The following is a 21,775-nucleotide window of genomic DNA, read 5'->3' as shown; positions in this document are numbered from 1 at the left end:
ATAAACTTTTTGGAGTTTGAATATGGACTAGCTAGAGTGAAAAACTCCTGAAGGTATGGCCTTGGGGTTGGGAGTGCTCTGTAAGTTGTGAACTTTATCTTCAAAAAAGTCACCAGGTTCTGGAAGATTCCCTCAAGTCTTCGACAGTGGATAAAGATTAATCATTGTGAAATGTACTTAAAGGTTTCTCCATTACAAAGACCTACTCTCCAGGGTAACAATATTCTACAAAAGCCTTATCCCAGTGAGAGAAGAGATTTCCTCCCCTTTCATCTCCCACAGCCTTCCTATTTCAGATAAAGGGGAGAGACAATACCACTTCAACAAAAGCAGTTGTGAAAATTAAAGCCCAGAGACAGAGGCCCGCTAAAAGACTGCAATATAGTCATAAGATTTTAAAATGTTTCCCTTCCCCCATACCAACAGGGAGTCAGCATAACAATAATGCATTACAGCTTAAACATGGGCAAAAGCAAACACTGTCTGAGGGAAACCCAACATTAAGCTGGCAAAAAAAAAAAAAAAAAGAGGAATTTGAAGCTTCTGGCACCTACACCTTCAGCAAACATTAAACTGGGGCCTAACTCTGAGCCAGAATACTGAGGAGCCTGAAATTAAGTGCTCCATTAAGAGCAACCTCGGGCTGCATGTAACCCCATTCCAGAAAAAGCTTCAGCTGAAACCACCCTCGGATCATCCAGTCAAAAGAAATGTGTAACATTCCTGTGGTCTGAGTCAGGGGCTGGGAACTGCAGGTAGTTACTCTGTACAAACTAGCCAATCACTCACCACTTGCCTAAACCCCACGTGGGCCCTTTGAGCTCACCTTATACTTGGTCATTTTCAAAGGATTCTCAAAGGTCATGATTGGGTCCCGCCAAAAGTAACTGAGGCCTCTCGGATACTGAATTGTCAAAAAAGTAACCATGGGTGTTGTACAATTGTAATCGGTGCTTATGTGATGATGCTATACGTACAACGTGTGCACTGTAACACCCCCATCCCTGACTCCATAAAAACCCTCCTCACCATTGTTCAGGGCTTCTTCTTGCTGCCGCTGTGCCAGTAGACGGGTGAGCCCCTGTTCGGGCTTGTAATAAAGACCCTTATGTACTTGCATGGGTGTCAGCTCCTTGAAGGTCTCAGGGGACTCGTGATTCGGGCAAAACATTAAAAACCTATTTCCTTCAGGTTCTAGAACCCTTTGAACATATCTGGCTTTCAAAAATTATTAGAAAGCATGCCAAAAGGCAAGAAAAAAATACAATCTGAAGACACAGAGCAAGTATCAGAACTAGACTTGAATATGACACAGATGTTGAAATTATCAGGCAAGGAATTTAAAGTAACTATGATTAATATGTTAAGGGTTCTGATGGAAATAATAGGAAACATTCCCCCACTATGGATAATACCAGCAGAGAGATATAAAGTAAGAAAGAACCAGACATACATTCTGGAAATTACAAACACTATAACAGATTGAAAAATGTTTGGGTTAGACTTATCAGGAGCCCCGACATAGCTAATGGAAGAATCAGTGAACTTGAAGATAGGTCAATGAAACTTCCTAAACTGAAATAGAAGATAAAGATAATGGTGGCGGTAGGGGGAGAACATTAGAGAGCATACAAGATATGCAGGGCAATTTTAAAACGTGTAACATATAATTGGTTTACTTAAAAGAGAATAAAAGGAGTGGACCAGAAGAAATATTTGAAGTATTGATGGTCATGAACTTTTTAAAATTAGAGACAGACATCAAAGTACAGATTTAGGTAGCTCAGAGAACATCAAGCAAAATAAATTCAGAAACAGAAACCAAAACATATCGTAGGTTTTCAGATGCAGAAAACCAATGACAAAGAGAAAATCTTGGAAATCAGAGAGAAACAAAACCAACAAAACCATAGGTAAAGGGGAACAAAGGTAAGAATTACAATGGTCCTGTCATCAGAAGCTATGCAACTATGCAAGCAATGATAGAAAAAAACCCAAATATACTTAAATTGTTAGAAAAACAAACAAAAAAACAAAACCAAAAATACCAACCTAGAATTCTATGTCAAGGAGAATTTCCCTTCAAGACTGAAGGAGAATAGATTTTCTCAGACAAACAAAATCTAGAACTCATAGAGCACAGACAGTCAAGAAGGAAATGTTAGAAGTTCTTCAGGGAGAAATAAAAGAATGTAAGTCAGAAACTCAAATTTTCATAAGAAGAGGAATAATATCAGGGAAGAAATAAATGAAGATAAAATAGATCTTTTATTTTTCTTATTTTATGTAAAAGATAAATGTTTGTTTAAAGGAATAATAGTAACAAAGGTTTGGGTGATTACAGCATATATGTGTGAAATTAATGGCAGTGATGTCATAAGGGATTAGAGGAAGCAATTAAGAAAATGCTGTTATAAGGTGCCTGTACTATATATAAAGTGGGATAGTGCTAGTTGAAGGTAGACTTAGATTAGTTAAAAATGTGTTAAAACTTTAGAGAAAACATGTTTTTCTTTTAATGCAAAAAGAGGAGATAAATAAAACCAGATTAAAAGTCCTAATTAAAATGAAAGAAAGTAGAAAATGAAGAAGGGGCAAAGAAAAAAACTAGTACATAGGAAACAGTTACAACATGATAGATCTCAGACCAACTATATCAATAATTATTTAAAATGTGAATTACCTAGGGGCGTCTGTGGGGCTCAGTAGGTTAAGTATAGGGTTCTTGATTTGGCTCAGGTCATGGTCTCATAGTCCATGGGTTCAAGCCTCACTTCCAGCTGTGCACTGACAGCAGGGAGCCTGCTTGGGATTTTCTCTCTCTCTCCCTCTCTCTGCCCCTCCCCTGCTCTCCTCTTTCTCTCTCTCAAAATACATTAAAAAAAAAAAAAACACTAAAAAATAAAATGTGAGTCATTTAAATACACCAATTAAAAGACAGATTGTCAAGGGCACCTGAGTGGTTAAGCTTCTGACTTAGGCTCAAGTCATGATCTCACAGACTGTGAGTTCAAGCCCTATGTCAGTCTCTGTGCTGACTGCTCAGAGCCTGAAGCCTGCTTTGGATCCTGTGTCTCCCTCCCTCTCTGCTCCTCCCCTTTTCATGCTCTGTCTCTCTCTGTCTTTCAAAAATCGATAAATATTAAATTTAAAAATAAAATAAAAGATTGTCAAAAGGCATAAAACAATATTAAGAACCAGCCATTTGTTTTCTGTATGTAACTTATTTTAAATACAACAAAAACAAGTTAAATTAATGGGATAGACAAAGATATAACATGTTAACTCTAAAAAAAAACAAAAACAAACAAAAATACCTGGATAGCTATTTTAGTTTCAGGTGGATTTCAACTTGACTTCAGAAAAAAATTATCAAGAAAAACATGAGATATTATAGTTTGATAAAGGGTGATTCTCCCAGATAACATAATAACCCTAAACAGGTATACAACTAACAATAAAGCATCAAAATACACATGGCCAAAACTGATAGAACTAACAGGAAAATAAAGAAGTTCACTATTACAATCAGACTTCAACAGCTTTCTGCCAGTAATTGATAAAGTAGACAGAACATCAATAAAGATACAAGTGACCTTAACAGCACCATCTATCAATTGGATTTAATTGACTTTAATGGAATATTCCACTCAACACAGCAGCATACATTCTTCTAATAAACCGTAGTGCCTCCATAGAATGGACTATTATTTAGTGAATAAAATTCAGCTTTTAAGCTGCAAAAAGACTTGGGTGAATCTATAATGCCTATTGACAAGTGAAAGAAGTTAGTCCTCAAAGACTAAATTGAAGGCTCCATGATTCCAATTATATGACATTCTGAAAAAGGAAAATTCCAGAGACAGTAAAAATATTGGTGATTCTAGACGTTTGGAGAGGAAGTGGGTTAGATAAGTGAAACACAGGGATTTTTTTAGGGTAATGAAATTATTCTGTATGATCTGGTAGGTATAGGATATAACACATTTCTCAAAACCCAAAGAACTTTGCAGCACAAAAAAAGTAAAATATTTATGTACGACAATTTCATTTAGGAGGTCTGGGCCTCTGAGAATTGTATCTGGACTCTGGCCAAACATATGAATCCACCTCCCTGAAAGGGGTCAGGAAAAAAAGGACTGACAAATAATTTTGGAAATGAGTGGATTCTGTAAGACTAAAAGCAAAAACAACTGTACTTAAGGATTGTACTCTAGCTGATAAAATTGTTCCACATGGAGATATTGGTTAATAATTCTGACACCTAAGTGGCTCAGTGGGTTAAACATCTGACTTCTGTTCAGGTCATGATCTCACGGTTCATGAGTTCAAGCCCCGCATCAGGCTCTCCACTGTCAGCATAGAGCCTGCTTGGGATTCTCTGTCTCCCTCTCTCTGCCCCTCCTTTCCCTCTCTTAAAAATAACATAAACATTAAAAAAAATAATTCTGATACTTTAGACAGTATACTGTAAGTGAGCAAATAAGTGTATTGTTGACAGACTGTGGGAACCAGGTTTCTTCAACATTTTGAACACCAAATTCTGGTAAGAATATGGAGCAACAGGAATTCTCATTCATTGTGGACAGAATACAAAATATTAACAGGTATTTCTGAACATTTGGCAGTTCCTTACAAGGCTAAATATATGCCTCACATATAATACAGGAATCATTCTTCTAGGTATTTACCCACATGAGTTGAAAATGTATGTCCATTCAAAAATTAGCATAAAAAAGATTGTAAAAAGTTTATTCATAATTGCCCCAAATTAGAAGTAACCAGGACGTTCTTTAATAAGTGAATGGATAAACAACTGTGGTACATCCATACAATGGAATGTTATTTAGTAATAAAAAGAAATGGGCTAATAAGTCACAAAAGACATAGAAGAATATTAAATGCATATTGCTGACTGAAATAAGAGAGCCTGAAAGGGCTACATGCTGTAGGGACACCAACTAAATGACACTGTAGAAAGTAGAGACAGGAAAACAATTTGCAGGGGTTCAGAAAAGATGAGGAGGGATAAATAGTGGAAGCACAGGAGATGTTTAGGTGGTAAAACTATTCTCTATGAAACTGTAATGGTGGATACATAACATCATGCAATTTTCCAAACCAATAGAATGTACAACACAGAAAATGAACTGTATTGAAATTATGGTCTCCAGTTAATTATGTTGAATTATCAGACTTATACAATACTGACTCAACAAGATTGACTCATCAATTATAACAACATACCTCACTAATGAAAACTGTTACTTATAGGGGAAACTTGCTAAGGGGGAAAGGAGAAATATGAGAACTCTCTGTTTTCTGCTCAATTTTTCTGTACCGCTAAAATTGTTCCAAAGATAAACTCTATTAATTGCAGATAAATAAATAAAGTATAAACACACATACATACACTCAAACAAAAAAAAATGAGATAGCATGTTAAAGGGATACACAGACCAAAGGAAAAGATTTCCCAATAACCAAAAGCTAGAACATTTTGAGCAACAAAAATTCAAAAGTTCTTGTGTTTTGTTTTGTTTTTTTGAGAGACAGAAAGCACACATGGGAGGGCCAAAGAGAGAAGGAGAAAGAGATTATTAAGCAGGCTCCCCACCCAGTGCAGAGCCCCACCTACAGCCAATGTGGCCCTTCATCTCACAACAGTGAGATCACAACCTGAGCCAAAATCAAGAGTTGGACACTTAATAGGCTGAGCTACCCAAGCACCCCAGTATTATTGTATTTTAACCCAAAGTATTAAACATATAGCCATGAGTTCATATTGATATAAATAAATTATTGAATCAATAAGTAATGGGGAGGGCAAATCTCCAGTGCCAAAGAATTCGAAATCATTTACGTAAACACTGCTCTCAGAATGGTGCCCTTAACTTTTCACCCCTTAAGTTTTGGTTGTGTATAATGAATCTTTTCCAAATAATATAGTAAAGAAAGAAATGGGGGAAGGGCTGTGAGTAACTTTTATGGTGGAGAAACCTGACGAATATTTTCTCAACCTATTCATCAGGGTCAACCTCAACAATAATAAGTCAGGTTGATAGTACATATCTAATGATGTGATGAAAATGGCACTTTATCTTCATGGTCTTCTTCTCAAATATATATAACTTCAGTGTCACACTGAGAAAATTACTGTACAAATCCCACTTGAGGGACATTCTACAAAATCTTTGACCAGCACTTCTCAAAACAGGTAAGGCCAGCAAAGACACTTAAGAAATTGTCACAAACAAGAAGAGCCTGACAAGACAAAGCTACCACATGTAATATGTTATCCTGGATGGGATCCTGCTTCAGAAAAGGATATTAGGGGGAAAAAACCCAAGGATATCTGAAAATGTATGAACTTCAGTAAGTAACAATCTATTGATATTGCTTCATTAACAGTAACAAATACATTATACTCATATAAGGTATTGTTAATGAAAGAAACTGGATGTGGAGTGTATAGGGATTCTTATACTATCTTTGCAGTTTTTGTGTATATCTAAAATTGTTTTAAAATAAAAACCCTATCTAGAAAATATTTTCAATGCTTTTTGAAATTTAATTACGTAAATGAATAAGCTAGACAGAATACGTATGCCAGATATTTATATTCAGAATACATTCTTTCTATAGATGAATAATAATAATAACAGTACTAACATAATAAATAAAGTTACTTAAAAACTGTAAAGGAAATTAATGAAAGACCAAGAAGCAACTGAGGAAGTGGTGCTCAACATCATGAGTCAACAGAGAAATACATATGAAACTATCTCCTATCTAATAGAATGGGTAAAATTGAAAACACTGTATGCACCACATTTTTATAAGGATTAGAGCAACTGAATCTCACAATCACTCTTGATGAGAATGTAAAATGGTTCAACTGCTGTGGAAAAGGGTTGGGCAATACCTTCCAACTTAAAGATACACCTACCTTAATGCAGCAGTTATCCTTCGAGGTATTTAACTGAGTGTAATAAACACCAGGCAGACCAAAGAAAACTTTCTCATGAGTGTGTATAGCACCTTTATTAATAATGGACAAAAACTGGTACACCTGGGTGGCTCAGTCAGTTAAGTGTCTGACTCTTTATTTTGGCACAGGTCATTATCTCACTGAGAGATGAGCCCCACATCAGGGTCTACACTGATAGTGTGGAGCCGGCTTTGAATTCATCTCTCAATAAACAAATAAACAAACAAGCAAATAAATAAATGTTTAAAAAATTAATGGAAAAGGGCGCCAGGGTGGCTCAGTCGGTTAAGCGTCCAACTTTGGCTCAGGTCATGATCTCACAGTCTGTTGGGTTTGAGCCCCACTTCGGGTTCTGTGCTGACAGCTCTGAACCTGGAGCCTCCTTCGGATTCTGTGTGTCTCTCTCTCTGTGCCCCTCCACCACTCATGCTCTGTCTCTCTCTCTCTCTCACTCTCAAAAAATAAACATTAATTTTTTTTAATAGTGGACAAAAACTGACAGCTCAAAAGTCCTTAAACTGGGTGTTGGATGAACTAATTGAATACATTTATGATCACTTATTTATACAATGGAATAATCTTCTGCAATGAAATACAGACAAATCTCAAAACATTATGATAAAAAGTCAGAAACAATACAATGCATGCTCTATGATTCAATTTATATGAAGTTCAAGAATAAGCAAAACTAATTCTGTGGAGATAGAAATAAGAATAGGATTTAGTTACGAGTGGATGGGGATTGGTTTGAAGTGAGCCTAAAGGAACTTTCTAGAGGGATGAAAACATGTTAATTGTGTTGATCCTTACATGGGTATCTGCATTTATACAAACTTATTAAACTAAGTTGTTGCAAGTTTATTGTATGTAAACTTTATCTTAGTATAACATTTGTCATATTGGATGAAGAGCTATTAAACTATGTGTTTACAGCTGCCTATGGTAAATGTTGGGAAGCAATTTATTTTTGCCACAGTTTGATTCTTTTTTGAGTAAGCTGATGACAGATAATCTTTTTTTAAGTTTGCAAAACATAGCATGCTCACTTACTTTTATAAATCCTGCATTCATAAGGGATGGAATTTAAAATACCTATGTATGTATATGCTTTGGGTTTTGCCCTATTACCTCTAATTATGTAACAGCGGTACTTGAAATGGGCCATTTTTTCCCTAAAAAAACAATTTTGCAATTCATACCGAGAAACTGAAGGCACAAGAAAACAATGGATGAGATGTTCTAAGTTTCCCATTCACAAGACTAGTGGTTGTTGTATTCCAGGGGAAGAGATGACAAAGTGCATACAGTAGGGGGAAAGAAAGGATTGAAAATGAACTATAGAACTTAAGGGAGCAAAAGAACAGAAGGTCTAGAATGACAACCACAATTTGTAGGCTGCAATACAACTTCCACGTTAGGAAGAGCTTACCTGGGTGATGCGGTTATGTCCCTCAGGCAAACAGCTCCTTATGGAGGGCAGATGGCATGCCTATTTCCCTGGTGTCAGAATCTAAGAATGTCTGTTTTACTCCGTTTATTTTAAATAAACATTTCTCCTTCTACTGAAATATTATACTGTATCCTGCAGAAAGCAGAAGGGGGGATGATGCAGCATAAAAACTAGAAACAGCAATAAGAAGCCAGGGCAGCAGGTGCACTTGGCTGAGGAATGGAAAAGGCACAGGGTGACAGAGAGAGCAGGAGATTAGAAGAAATGCATAGGCATTTTGTAGAAAGAAAAAGTTGGTAATAAATCGGTTTGAAAAGAAAGCACGACAATATGATCCTGGCTTGGGTACTGCTGAGAACAGAGTTAGGATTTATGTTGAGTAGAAAGTTAAGTCCACATCTCAGAAACAAAACCAAAGCAAAATAATAATAATAATAATAAATAATAATAAATAAAAAGATGGAGTTATAATCTCACTGCAATTATACAATTACAAAAAGAATTAGAACTGCTAGGATTCTGATATAGAGGTGGGCAAACTAGGTCTCGTCAGTGACCCGTTTAGTACAGCTTAACGATAAGAATGTTTTTGGGTTTTTTTTTTTTTACATTTTAAAGATGGTAAAAAAGCAAACAGAGAGACAAACAAGCAAAATACAAAGAAGAATATTTAGCAGAAACAGTATATGCTACAAAGCCTAAAATATTTACTATCTAGCCCTTTATGAAGAAAAGTTCCCCCCTTGTTTGACTCATTAATAAATAGTTTTAGTGCCTACAGTGTGTGCCAGACAGTGTGTGACAAGCTGGAGCAACACTGAGGAAGATGATGGTCTGGAATGTTGTCCTCCTGCAGGTAAAGGGATCAAAAGTCAACAAATATTTATAAAGTAAGTAATTACAATAATGACAAACTTTGAAAAGAACCATACACTTTTTTTTTTTTAACAGGAAGCATGTATTCTAACTAGAATACCATTGACGGCTTCCAGGAGAAAGTAATCACAGACTTGAGGGTTGCAGACAAATATGAAGTGGTCAGGATGAAAAAGAGAGAAGGAAGAATATTCCAGATAGAACAGCATGTGTGAAATCTTTCAGGACTGCATGCCCATTAATGCATTTAAGAAAAAAGAAGGGCCAATCTTTAAAAAGAGAGAGAGAGAGAACAAGGAACTAGAAAGAAAGTGAGGTAAGGTGTGACAGAGAAGAAATCAAGAATGAGATTGTGCAGCACCTTGTGGGCTGTGAGTGGTTGACAATGTTTTTCTGTCTACCTAGTTCATGGCTGGAAATAATGTTACACAACTCTCTCTCCAGCCCAGAAATCAGCAGGAGTCCAAGCTTAGCAGTCCGGTGGTTGGTTCAGGCTTTCCACGTAAATTATGTTGACACCATCTTATTTCTTGGACATTTATCAGAGCAATGGTAACAGGAAACACACCATTCTCTCTCTCTCTGGAAACTTAAGCTATAATGTCATGTAAGTTTGGATATGCCACTGGCATCTTGAATCCATATGCAGAAGTCTGCTCAAGAATACAGTCAGTGGAAAGAAAAACATTACTGAGAGAGAGATGGAGGAATAAAAAGAGTCAGATCCCTGAGGACATGATAGGAACATCTATTCAGTCATGTCTGAAGAATACATCATTGGGTTTTTGTCAGCTTTGTGAAACCATAATTTAGCTGCATATCAAATCTTTGGAGTTGGATTTTTGTTCCGGACAGCTGAAAGAGTCCTTAGGCATTCTGGACTATATAAACACATAGTGGCAGTAATTTTACCTCATGTTTCCTAAGGTGTTCTTAATTTTCTATTTTGAGGAAAATGGGAAGAATGAAAGAAAATGGGAATCTGTGCAAAACGAATTTTCTTCAGATCTATTGTTTGTCTCTCATGGAAGAAGGTGAAAAATACTTAGATGTATTTACTCATTTAACACATGTTAAGCTCCTATCCTGTGCCTGACATTTTTCTATGTGCTAGGGATGCAAAAGCAAGTGACTTTTTTTAAATCACCTGTTGTCACAGACCTTCTGTTTTAGTGAACTTAAGTTTAATTATTGAGAGTACCTTAATTTAAAATGTAAAATAAATCAAGGAGAACACAGTATGTTTCTGCATATGTTGAACAGAAAAACATTATGATTTACTAACATCACCAATATAATTCAGTTACAATTTCTATGACTGGAACTTACAAAGAAATGAGCCAATACATGTGGGCTCTGGCTTCTGATGTAATATCTTTCCAGGACATAAGCACCGAGGTGATTGTTCTGTTCTGATTTTCATAAACTTGAGTTCCTACAATTTATATAATTGTGAGAACTAAATGAATTGTTCTGATACTCTTTGGATGAAAAATAAATGGAGACTTGGTTGGCTGGATCAATTCCAGAGGAGCTGGTGGCTAATGTACCATGAGTGACTACCTTCCTCAGGAACAGTCCCTGTCTGGGTTGGATAATGCAGGACCAGACAGTTGGTGTCACTTTGGTTCCTTGCAGAACAGTTCATATTGGAGAGTTGGGGTGAATGTGCAGGCATAGTTCATGCTAGCTCACGAGTGCCTCAGTACAGGGCACTTGAACTGTAATGGTTCTGAAGAAAAAAAATTAATCCTAGATTAAAGAGATAGAAGTTTGACTTGACTATAGTTTGTGATTTGATCATGTGTAGAAAGCAAGGGAGAAACGATAGTGTTAAGCTTTCTGCGCCATTTTAGAGGTTAGCTATCAAAGTAGAATTTCTGTGTGTGCTCATATGTAAGGCAATTTTGAATTATGTATTATGAAATATGAGTTCAGTTAGCAACATTGAAATCGTCACACTATTAAAATTCCCTTTGGATTTGTTTGACCCTACCTTGTTGTCTACCTCTCACCACCATCCCCAGAAGATTAAAAACCCCTAGAAAAGGGGACTAGGACTTAATCACTAGATGATACCTAGTGTTTAGAGGTACACTTATATCTTGTGCATGAGAGATGCATTTTTTAAATTAAATAAATGAATGAATGACAAGACCACTCACTGAATCAGATTTGAAACCTACAAGTTTGTTTCTAATAAACATTTAGCTATATATCTGGAGTCTTTGTTCTAGACATATTTTGTGCATAATTGGAAAATATTGTTTGGCAAATAATAGAAACCAATCATCTTTTCTGGGAGTAGAGAACATGTATCCATGAACATAATAGTATGATCTGGCTTGGGATAGCGATAGAGCTTATCTACAGAAACACCTCCTACCACATATACTTGAATCAATATCTTTGTCATTACAACAATATCAGTGTGTTAAACTGCAAAGATGGAGGCCTTATAAACTTCTCCTTAAAATGTATCCCTATTATGCATAAGAAAGGAGAGTGACAAATACCACTGGTTTCTACTAATGCATTAGTGGTCCCTGACATAGTATCACAGATTTATTTTTTATAAAAACTCATCGCTAGCTTAAAATGAGTAGAGCTTAGGAAGAAAAGTATGGAAGGACATAGAACAACAATAATGTGAACATAATCCAAATTCAAGAACTGTGAGAAGTGGTGCCTGGGTGGCTCAGTCGGTTGAGCGTCCGACTTTGGCTCAGGTCATGATCTCACGGTCCATCGGTTCGAGCCCTGTGTTGGGGTCTGTGCTGACAGCTAGCTCAGAGCCTGGAGCCTGTCTTAAGATTCTGTGACTCCCTCTCTCTCTGACCTCCAATGCTCACGTTGTCTCTATCTCTCTCTCAAAAATAAATAAAACATTAAAAAAAAGAACGTTTTAAAATAAAAAATGAAAATAAAAAAAGAAGTGTGAGAAAACATAAAAGGTCTAGCAAGAACCTTATTTCTGAACCAAAGGAGTTCAGATACATTCACTAATCATTTGTCACTCAACTGATATTCAAACGTGTTTAACTTCTTAATGCACTAACCCCAAAATAAAGTGTACTTTGAGTATATCAGCTGGGATAGCCTTAGATTGCCATTGGTATTTGTCTGTTTCCACATAGAGCAGTGAAAATAGCAACAGTCTCGGTAGAGATTGTCCTAGATCTTTCTCTGCTGATCCAGTAAATGATCCACAGTAGCAATGAGGAGCACATGTACTGGAAGAATGAACTGACTGCAAGAATCAGTTCTGTCGTGGAGGCCTGTACATTATGCTCAGAGGGCCCAGCATCCCTCTGGAGCTACTGCCAATGGTTTAATGACTCTTCCATTTACTTCACATAAGCCGGTGTAGGATTTTGCTCAGCGATGGAGTGCAAACATAGAATATAGATCCCAGAAGATGATAAAAGCCCTGCTTCAGGGTAGGCTGTCTTCTAGTTAAAAATAATTCTATTTTGTTTTCTGTTGCAAGGCTTTGCAAACAGTATCAATAATACACTCTGTAGATGCTGAATATTAGATACAATGTATAAGACAAGATTTGGATATATATGAGAATGTTTATGTAAGGGACAAATAACTCGGCTCTTGGCATGTCTATCAAAACACCACTTGCGGGCACCACATTGATCGTTGAGCACTGTTTCTTCGGAAGTTGTATCTGTCCCTGAAGTGAGTCCTGGGAATCATCATGATAACCTTTTTACTGTTTTCCCAGCTCTCTCTTTGCCTCTTCTTCTCCTTACTGTCTCTTTTCATTTGTGGATTTGATCAGTTTACAGGGAAGAATATAGATAGAATCATATTTTCCATAGGTTAACAAAAAGGCTGCAAGCTTATGGATTTAAAACAGCATAATTATTATGTAAATGCTCAAATATGTGAAAAACATCCCTCTCTGGCATAGAACAAATTAAATGTGTACAGCTTAGGGGTAAGGTGACCTTTATGTACTATAAATAATATATTGGTAAATGCCACTTTCTTTTTTTTTTTTACATTTTATTTAACTGCTTATGAGGGTAGATCAATTCAAGACAGGGATCAGAAAATACTTTGTGTTGATCATCTATGCTAAATGATATGCTTGTATATAGATTCTTTGTGGTATTAGCTCCACTGAACTTTATGTTTCCCCCTGACACCCCACTGGTTTCCAGCATATGTGTGTGTAATCACCAGTGTGTGACCTTCTACTATTTACTACTTAAATATCTGTTCCCTTGACTTGCCAGCTGTACTAAGTGATGTTCCCAGGTATATTTTTCGTCCTGTCAGCAGTTTAAGTATCAGGACATAGCTGTGGATTTCTCAAAAATTCTCCTTTCTCTTCCCATTGAATTAACCAACCCACACTTGAATATAATTGATAACAAGTCTAATATATGATTTTACAATTATTTATACAGTAAAGCTTTTCTTCAATCTAATTTCAATATTCAAAATATATATATATCTCCAAAGGGGATAGATCCATGCAAAGAGGAGGGAGATTAAGATGCACATTACATATTTGAGACAAATTGCTCTAGGATAGTCACTTCGTGATTTCTTTGTTGTATTTCCTTCTTATTTCTCCCTTTGCCTAGAACCAAATAATATGACCTTGCTGTAATATGAGGTAAATGTTAACATTAATGGAATATTTTGGACTTCATCAGAATAGAAAGGAAAGTCGGAAGCTCTTAAAGCCTTACTGTCTTCTGCAAAGTTAATTTTCTTTGGAAGTTATATTAACCCCTTCAGGACACATGGGCATTATTAACTCTTGAATTTGTTACTGATCTCCTTATAAATATTCTTCCGTTGGTCCTAAATAGTGATCAAATCCTTGAAATATGCCTAGTTTTAGAAGTATAAAAAAAAAGAGTAATTTAGATACTTTAAGGATGTGGCATGACAAATTACAATGAGTGTTTTTTCTTTTTTTCAGATTGAACTTTCTCTTTTTTCCAACTACATTTTCCTCTTCCTTGAACAGGATAAATTTCAACTGGCAGGGCCACTAATAGACTCACTTTCACTATCTAATGGTAACTGTGTTCAGATGCAATGGTCTTTGACAAATTTAATTCTCATGTTTAATGTATTCAGAAACTCGTTTCTGAATATGGGAATATTCAGAATATATTCTGAATATTGTGAGAATATGGGATCCTCTGATTTAAGCAAACAGCAGAATAGGTTGTAACATAGTACTGATTGTGATTTTTAAAATATTTTAGGATATCTGGTCTACTTCCTTACTGCAGATGATTTGGGGCATTTGTCTGGCTCTCAATATTTTGATATTTCTGTATCATAATTTTAAGCTTTTCTTTGACTCAGTCTAGGGCTTATAGAAGAATATGAGTGTATTAGAGTGACTTAGAGTATTCCTTCAATTTTAGAACTTATATACTTTCTTAATTCTGAAATTTTGTAGCTATTTCTGTTGAAATATTGCTACTCCCACTGTTCAGTCTTTTAAAGTCTTGTTACATTTATCTTATAGCCCTTAATTTTCTTTTAAACACACACACACACACACATCTCTGACTTCTATATTCATTCTGTATACATATACATATCATATACATATATCTTTAATTTTTACCTGTTTCTTTTGTAATATAATTTTTGTTGATATTCTGTTTTTTGGAAATTATTCATTCATTTCTTTTTGAAGATTACAATTAATGTCATTACTTAATTTAATTTGGAATGAATTGTTATCAACTAAGTTATGTTTCATGACATTGTATGTGCTTATTTGTGTTTGTGGTTGTGACGCATTCGAGGTGTAAATTAAGTTTCCCTTTTCTCTGTTTCTCTGTGTTTTACTTTCTCTGTCTAGAAGTATTGGCAATGACTTCAACCAACTCCCATTTCTGGAAATGCAAAAGCAGGTTGAGAATCCTGTTACTTGGTGATAGTGGATGTTGTAGAGTCAATCACTAGGCAGTCATCGTCATTTGCTTCAATCACCACCTCTTCCAGGACCTCCAGATCATTCATAGCCTCAGGGAATGATAATCAGAAGTATGTTCCATTTACTTCTCAGCAACAGGTTCTATCCCTGATGCCTGTTTTACAGTAGGGAGTCTTGTTTTCTACTGTGCTTTAAGCAGAATGGTTTATTACGGACGGAAAATTTCTTCTCCTCCCTTCTCCTTTAAATAACCTTAAAATCATTTTATATCTATGTAGTGCTTTCTTGCATGTTTCTTCCTAGGTAAACTGGATAAGTGATAATTATTTAGAGATGTTGAGACCACTAAATTACTTGCCTTCAATGATACCAAGAAAGTGCAGGTGATTTTTCTTTTTCAAAACTTATGCACCTCTCTTTATCCAAGATTTGGTAAATTTGAATTTTCTTTTTACCTTTATCATTTCTGCTGAGGCTAATCACATGAGTTAGCAATCTTCCCAGTTGGATAGAAGGTATGTAGAGCTTTAACCCTTTGTAAACAAATATAATCAAAAAGGTTTTCCATTATACTGACTGAAAGGTAAAATTACTCTGCTTTGCTGACTAAGTAATCTGATTTCCATAATAAATTATTAACATATTCTTCAAATTGAGAATCAAATGATAATCAGACAACATTAATTCAGTAATTTTAGCCATACTATACATTTTTTTTCAAAGATTTGTGGAAGTTTGATAAATATTTCAATTTTACCAATAAGATTTTAAATATACTGTTCCCCAAAATTAAAAAAATAATATAAACATCACTACATAGAAGGAAAAAATAGGTATTGAGATTGCAATTAAAACAGTCACCACATTTTTATATAAATATACATACATATTTCTAAATTCTAATAAAAAATGAGTATGATAGCTTAAATGCTTCAGAACAGAGAAATAAATTCTGAGACTTCTCTAGTATAAAAAACATAGAAGCCACAAAATCAAAATAGCATGGCACTGTTAAAAGTAATTATGAGGAATCAATGGAATGAAATACATAGGCTAATATTATTTAGAAATTATCACAAATATGAGAGAAAGATAACTATTTAGAAGTGGCTTTTGTTAAATTGACCCCTTTTTGAATTTTAAATAAGTTCCAGTTAGTTAACATACAGCGTAAAATTAGTTTCAGGTTACAATATAGTGATTCAACACTTCCATACAATACCTGCTGCTCATGACAAGTGCACTCCTTAATTTCCATCACATATTTCACCAATCCACCTACCTCTCTTCTGGTAACTATCAGTATGTTTTCTATAATTATGACTCTGTTTCTTGGTAGCCCCCCTTTTTTTGTTCTTTTCTTGTTTGTTTTATTTCTTAAATTCCACATCAGAGTGAAATCATATGGTATTTGTCTTTCCCTAACTGACTGATTTCACTTAGCATAATGCTCTCTAGCTCCATGGATGTCATTGCAAATAGCAAGATTTCATTCCTTCTTTATGGCTGAATAATATTCCATTGTGTGTGTGTGTGTGTGTGTGCGTGTGTGTGTGTGTATGTGTGTGTGTGTATCACTTCTTTAACCATTTATCAGTCAATGGAAACTTGAGCTGTTTCCATAATTTGGCTATTGTAGATAATGCTGTTTGCTGCTATAGATCAGGGTGTGTGTAGCCTTTTGAATTAGTGTTTTTGTATCTTTGGGTAAATACCTAGTAGTGCAATTGCTGGGGCACAGGGTGGTTTTATTTCTAACATTTTGAAGAAGCTCCATACTGTTTTCAAGAGTGGCACCAGTTTGCATCCCCACCAAAAGTCCAGGGGGGTTCCCCTTTCTCCACAGCATCACCAAACTTGTTTCTTGTGTTGTTGATTTTAGCCATTCTGACCGTGTGAGGTGATATATCATTGTAATTTTGATTTGCAGTTCCCTGATGATGAGTGATGTCGAACACCTTTTTATGTGTCTGTTAGCCAACTGGGATGTCTTTTTTTTTTTTTAAATGTCTGTTCATGTCTTCTGCCCATGTCTTAACTGGATTATTTGGTTTTTGGGTGCTGAGTTTAATAAGTTATAGATTTTGGATACTAACCCTTTGTCAGATATGTCATTTGCAAAAATTTTCTCCCATTTTGTAGTTGCCTTTTAGTTCTGTTGATGGTTTCTTTTGTGGTGCAGAAGCTTTTTATTTTGCTGTTGTCCCAACAGTTTATTTTTACTTTTGTTTTCCTTGCCTCAGAAACATATCTAGAAAGAAGTTGCTATGGCTGATGTCAAAAAGTTACTGCCTTGTTCTCTAGGGTTTTTATGGTTTGGGGTATCAAATTTATGTATTTCAACCATTTTGAATGTATTTTCATGTATGGTGTAAGAAAATGGTCTAATTTCATTCTTTTGCATGCTGCTGTCTAGTTTTCCCTATGCCATTTATTGAAGAGGCTGTCTTTTTCTCAATGGGTAATCTTTCCTGGTTTGTCCAAGATTAATTGGCCATATAGTCATGGGTTCATTTCTAGGTTTTTTATTTTGTTCCACTGATCTATACATCTATTTTTGTGCCAGTACCAAACTGTTTTGATTACTACAGCTTTGTAATATAACTTGAAGTCAGAATTGTGATGCCTACAAATTTTCTTTTAACTTTTTAATGTTTATTTTTCAGAGAGAGAGAGAGCGTGGGGAGGGGCAGAGAGAGAGGGAGACACAAAATCTGAAGCAGGCTCAAGGCTCTGAGCTGTCAGCACAGAGCCCCATGTTGGGCTCAAACCCATGAACCATGAGATCATGACCTGAGTTGAAGTTGGATGCTCAATGAACTGAACCACTCAGGTGCCCCTGCTTTTCTTTTTCAAGTTTACTTTGGCTATTCAGGGTTTTGTAGTTACATACAACCTGACTCTTTGTAATATAAATTTTATATGAGGTTTTCCCCAGTGTCTTAGTCAGCTCAAGCTGCATTAACAAATGCCATAGACTGTATGGTGTAAACAACATTTATTTCTCATAATTCGGGAAATTGGAAAATCCAAGATTAAGGAGCCAACAAATTTGGTTTCTAGCAAGGGCCTTCTTCCTGGTTTGCAGATACACACCTTCTTGTGGGTCCTCCTCACGTGGTGGAGAGAGAGTTCATTTTTCTCCTGTCTTTTCTTGTAGAAATGCTAATCCCATCCTGAGGGCTCAACACTCATGAATAAATTATTTCCCAAAGGCCCCACCTCAGTATAAAGATTAGGGATGCAACATAAATTTTGGGGGACACATACATTCAGTCCAAAGCACACAGGATCAAAATAATAAATAAATAAAGTGCATAAAGAACACTAAAGAGATCAATATAGCCAAAGAAATTACGAATTATGATGTTTGGACTCCTATTAAAAATAAGTAAGCTCTTTCTAAGCTGAACATCAACAAACTCCCACTTACCTGTAAAAAAAAAAAAACAATAGTAAAAGATACTTCCTGGATTGACGATCTACAAAGGAAATACGACACTAAACCATCAACAACATTAACATATGAAACTAGGAAAAAATTACAAGAAAATACGATAGGCAAAGGGTTAGAATCCATAGTCATAAACATTTTAATTGCCATCTCCTAGAGAGAAAAATGTATAGAATTAGTCCATTCCAAGAATACAAATCAAAGAAATTCAATACAACAGTAACCTAAATAAGACAAATAAAAAGAAAGTACCCTTTCATAACTAAGGCATTTGCAAAAAATTTATTTTATTTTTTAAAAAATAAGATATGGCTTTAAGTGGATGACAGGTGAACATGGCAGTATTAAAAACAGTGTAATAGCACATATTTATTGAGCATACATAACGTGCAGGGCATTTTTCTAGGACTTCAGTTATACTGTACCACCAATTAATCCTCATAACACCCTTCTGAAATAGGTACCATTGTTATTATTATTATTAAATAGAGGCACAAAGAGATTACAAACTGGTTTAAGTTTTTATAATCGGATGAGTGGAAGAGCCAGTATTCATTTTCAAGGTGTCTGCTCTGGAGGACAAATTCTCAACCATAATGTTGTGCTTGTAGGTTTCAATAATAACATTTACCAGTTATAAACACTACCAGACATTATGGTAATCACTTATACATGGCATGTCAAGTAATCTCTACAGTAGAGTTTATATTCTTCTTGGACTAGACAAGGAAACCGAAATTAAAATAGTTTGTTGGGGCACCTGGGTGGCTCAGTCAGTTAAATGTCTGAGTTCAGCTCAGGTCGTGGTCTCACAGCTCATGAGTTTGAGCTCCACATGGGGCTCTGTGTTGACAGCTCAGAGCCTACAGCCTGCTTCGGATTCTGTATTTTCCTATCTCTCTGCCCCTCCCACACCCACATTCTGTCTCTGTCTCTCTCTCAAAGATAGACATTTAAAAATTTTAAAAAACCAAGCAAATCGTTTAAGTAAATTTCCAAATTTACTTAATTTGAACAATGGAAGTGGGTATAAAATCCCTATTCATGTAGTTTTGTGCCTTTTACAGTTTGACATACTGTTTTTCTCTAAAGTAAATTAGATCATACACAGTAAAACATTCAGTATGTAGACCATGTTATTTCTTTTGTAGTAACCTCTACTAAGGAAATCATAATAAATGGAGACAGTATTTTATATTTGTGGATGTACTCGGTGCCCTGATTGCAAAAAGGTAGAAGCAATTCAAATATTTAACTGCAGAGAATTATTAAATCCAAATACTGGTGTAGTTATTGAGAATCAGGTGTTCAAAGAATATTAAATGACACAGGCAGTATTAATTTTCTCTCCACATGTATGCACCATGTAGGAGACAAATTCACAAAAGCTAATAGCAGTGATAAATATAATAACTTATAATTTATTTTTTAAATAATTTCATTCCACTTGGGGCATGAAGGTGGCTTAGTTGGTTGTGCATTTGACTATTGATTTTAGCTCATCTCATGATCCCAGGATGTGAGATCAAGTTCTATGCCAGGTGTTTGTAGTGCATGGAGCCTGCTTAAGAGTCTTTCTCTCTTTCTCTCTCTATCTCCCTCTACTCCTCGTACCCACTTTCACACTCTCTCTAAAATTAAAAAAATTTAATGAAAAATAATTTCACTATTTTTAAAGGTTTTCTGTTTCCTGTTATTTATTTTGGTTATGTGAGCTAGCAAACAAGAATAATGACAAATACAATAACAGAAAATGAAGTGCCAAAAATGAAAGTTAAATAATTAAATAAGTAAAAACTTGAAAAGGGTTTATATCTTCTCACATAATGAACATCTCAAGGCAATTGGGCAGTCCATTGAGTCTCTAAATTAGAGCAGATTTGGAAGTTTCTGACAGTGTTCAGATTTTGTTTTCATCCTCTGAGATACTGAGATTCACTAGGGAAACCTAGCATTCCGAATGTGTTAGAAAATACATAATGTGTCAACACATTGTGACATGGGAGTGATACTAGTAAAAGCTGTTTAGTTCTATTAATAATGCAAAACCAGTTCATTCTAATAGCAGGAAAACTATAACTCTTTTCTCTTTTGCATTTGTAGTATTTATTTTATAAATTAAGAGAAATGGTATATATATATATTTTTTTAAAGACATTTGATGAATACTATGGAAATTTCTTCTTCATTTGAGCCTAGTTATTTGCAAATTACATCCAGAACTTTGGGGTTTTTTCCCATTTATATTACTTCCTTTCTCTCTCCCCACTGCATCATCCCAAATGCTATCATAGAAATGACAAACAAGAGAGGAATATTTGGCAAAACTCATGAATTGGTATAACATAGGTTCATGAAATTTATTTGTTGAGTGATTCACTGTTTCTGATTCCACCTTTTCCCAAAGTGATAGAGAAAGGAGGGAACAAGAGAAATAGGTAAATGAATTTGACCTTATCAAAGTGTTGCTATTTTTTAAATCTCAATTTGTTTAGAAACATCAAGTGTGTGTGTGTGTGTGTGTGTGTGTGTGTGTGTGTGTGTGTGTGTGTTTTAATATCTGATTGAATTTTGAAGGTTCTAATCTTGGCTAATACATTGAATTGATTCCATTTGGTCAATAATATTTTGGAGAGATGACAGTGAAACCTGTCTGGATGTGTACTGATTATTGCAGTTTCTACAGAAATGCGTGTAACTAATGCGATGTATGACAAGGTGACCCAGTGATAGTGATGGTAGTGATAACAAGTGGACTAGAAATCCCAGCACAGTTGTCAACTCAATTTAGTGAGGCAAAATAAAGGCCTAGAAGATTTTTTTCCCCTGGGTAGCTTGTTTTTCATTTAGTTTGCTCTTTCATTATTATTATTATAAATTGAAATTAACTTATTTCCCCAATCTCATACTTAATGTGCTAAGATATGTCAAATCTGTCCAATTGTCTTGAACAATTTCAATACATTCTATTTTAATCTTATTGATTTTATTGATCTCATTCAGCTCCTCAAACAACACAGCCAAAAATATGCCATCAATTTCTGCAAATGAAACCTCTAGGTAAAGGTTAATTAC

Source organism: Hyaena hyaena, unplaced genomic scaffold (genome assembly GCF_003009895.1).
Source record: "Hyaena hyaena isolate Hyena2069 unplaced genomic scaffold, ASM300989v1 scaffold_1198, whole genome shotgun sequence".
Taxonomy (NCBI): Eukaryota; Metazoa; Chordata; class Mammalia; order Carnivora; family Hyaenidae; genus Hyaena; species Hyaena hyaena.
This window is presented reverse-complemented; position numbering follows the sequence as displayed.